This window comes from Cebus imitator, unplaced genomic scaffold (genome assembly GCF_001604975.1).
Source record: "Cebus imitator isolate Cc_AM_T3 unplaced genomic scaffold, Cebus_imitator-1.0 Scaffold64, whole genome shotgun sequence".
NCBI classification, from domain to species: Eukaryota; Metazoa; Chordata; class Mammalia; order Primates; family Cebidae; genus Cebus; species Cebus imitator.
Genome location: NW_016107379.1, coordinates 5,476,648 through 5,479,081, shown reverse-complemented (window position 1 = coordinate 5,479,081; position 2,434 = coordinate 5,476,648).

The window sequence follows — 2,434 nt, the reverse complement described above, 5'->3', positions numbered from 1 at the left end:
TGTAGGTGCCATTGTTTGCAGATAAATATTTTTAGTTTTACCCTAATTAACACTTGACCTATGGGTACTAGAGTTACTATTTGCAGCTGTAACTTCTCTTTGAAACACATCTATTCATCCATTCATTTATCTGTCCATCCTTTCACTTATTGTTTGATTTAATAAACAACAACTCAATGTATCCTTTATGTTTGGCCCTTTCCTAGGTGTTAGCAAGGCAAGAAATCAAGCCAACCTTGCTTTCCCAGAGCTCATAGTCTGGCTGGAGAGACAGACAAGTAAACAAATAGTGGTAGAGAATAATAAGTGACTAACTTGGATTTGGGGTGGTGGAAAGGCTTCATAGAGAAGGCGATTCTATGCTAAGTCTCAAAGGGAATTGAGTGATTTGTTAAGCAGACAAGGCTTTCAGATGGCAGGGGAGACTAGCTTGTGTTCTGGGCAGATGAATATTCTGAATAGCTTTTGGAGTAACTAACCTAGTTCTATCTTAACTGGGAACTAGTCTATTTGAAACAGCTCTGTGTACCCAGGAAGACAGTGTGATGAGTGGTTAAGATCATGCATGTTACAGGCAGACAGATATAGGTTTAATCCTGATTTACTAGCTGTCTGTCCTTGGTCAAGCTGTTTAACCTGAGTCCTCACTCCATATTTAAAGGGAGGATAAAACACAGAAATGTAAACTTTAGGTGAACTGCGATAACACATGTAAAATCTATGTATGTTGCTGGGCACACAGTAGACCCTAAAATGGAAACCATGATTTTCATTTCAAAATGTTGGATCTTTGGTTTATTAGTCTTAGAGGCACTCTCAGAAAGTTGGATGGGGTTGAAAGAATGTGTCCCTGTGGAAAAAAATGGGTTATGGGAGTATTCCTGACTTTCAAACCTTTTTTTGAAACTTTTGAAAAACTTTTCTGAATCACAGTAGCTTATGTTGAAACTTTCCTGTGGGGTGCATTCCCCTCTGTATTTCCTAAGGCTGAAATGAAATCAAACCAAGGGTAGATTGACATCTTTGTTGTAGATTACCTCTTGGTTAAAAAACCCTGAAGCATTAACTCCTGAGGTTAACCCTAAAGCTTTAACTTCCAAAGTTCTTTGGAAGGCCATCAGCAACACCTGTAGCACAAAGCTGTTTTCAGGCCTGTAATTATGAGTAGCACCAAGGGTACCAAATGGTGAGGAGATTCTAGATCTGGTTTCACTCTCTTAGCACGGACACTCACATATGGGATGTAGAGAAAGCAAGCAAAACCTTAAGACTAAAACATAAATGGAGAGTAATCATTTTTTAACAAAGACCATCCTGAAATTAGCTGTTTCATCCACAGGAATACCATTCATTCCTAGGGGATAGGAGTATAATTCATATCAGCCGATTGGCTGTCCAGTTTATAATTGTTTTTTCTCAGGTAATGGCCCCTGTAATGCAGTGGCCAGATTTCCTTGTTATCTCCCTGTGCCCATGGCCACAGTTGATTCTAAGGCAGGAGTGTGCGCCAGAATCTCCTTGTTAAAACAGAGCACTGGATCCTATCACCAGTGTGTTTGACCCTGCAGGTCTTGGGTAGAGCTTGAGAAGTTTCATATCAATAAGTTCCCATGTAATGCTGATGCTGCTTGTCTAGGGAGTGCATCTTGAGAACCACTGACCTGGAAGAAGGCAACTGAGCTCTCTCTGTATTTTTCCAATGCACCCACTTCCTCCCATCTTCATTCCACCCTCACGTTTCACATGTTTTCCAGGTATATTTTCCATTGGTTACAAGCAAAATAATTTTAATCAGCACTGGAGGGGAGCTTGTCTACAGCCTGGAGCAGAAAGGAACCAAAGTGTGAGGGGGACATCAAGGTGTTCTCTAATATCAGAAATCTGTGTGTCAAGACAAGAATAGGAGGTGGATCTTTTCAACCTGCCAGTTTTGCCTCCCTCAAAGGAAGACATTTTTAACAATTTTAAAATGTCTGAAAACAGGCAGGTTTTGGTTAAAGATGATATACTGAACAAATTCATTTACCCTTGCTCTCTCTTAAATACCAACACAATGCTAGTAACTAAACTTTTGGCGTAGTGTGCAGCATAAACTCTCAAGGACAAAACGAAGGGGAGAAGGGATGATAAGAATATTGAATACAAAAAAGCAGATAGGCAACTGTTCCTACTGGCTTCCATAGACTGGAGAATTCTGAGCTGTAAGTGGCATCTGAGAGCTGCCAGCAAGGGGATTTGCACACCAGAGCCCCAGAAGGGTTCTGGATTCTGGAACTTGTGAACGAGATACAGGTGGGCCTAAAAAGAGGCGGAGTGATTGAGAATCTGCATAAGGAGCAAGAGAAATTCTAGGTCTGCCCTATCAACTATGTCAGGTGATGCCTTCTCCTTTGTCCTGGCATGTAGCTGGAGGTTTGCTCTCAGAAGGTAGTGA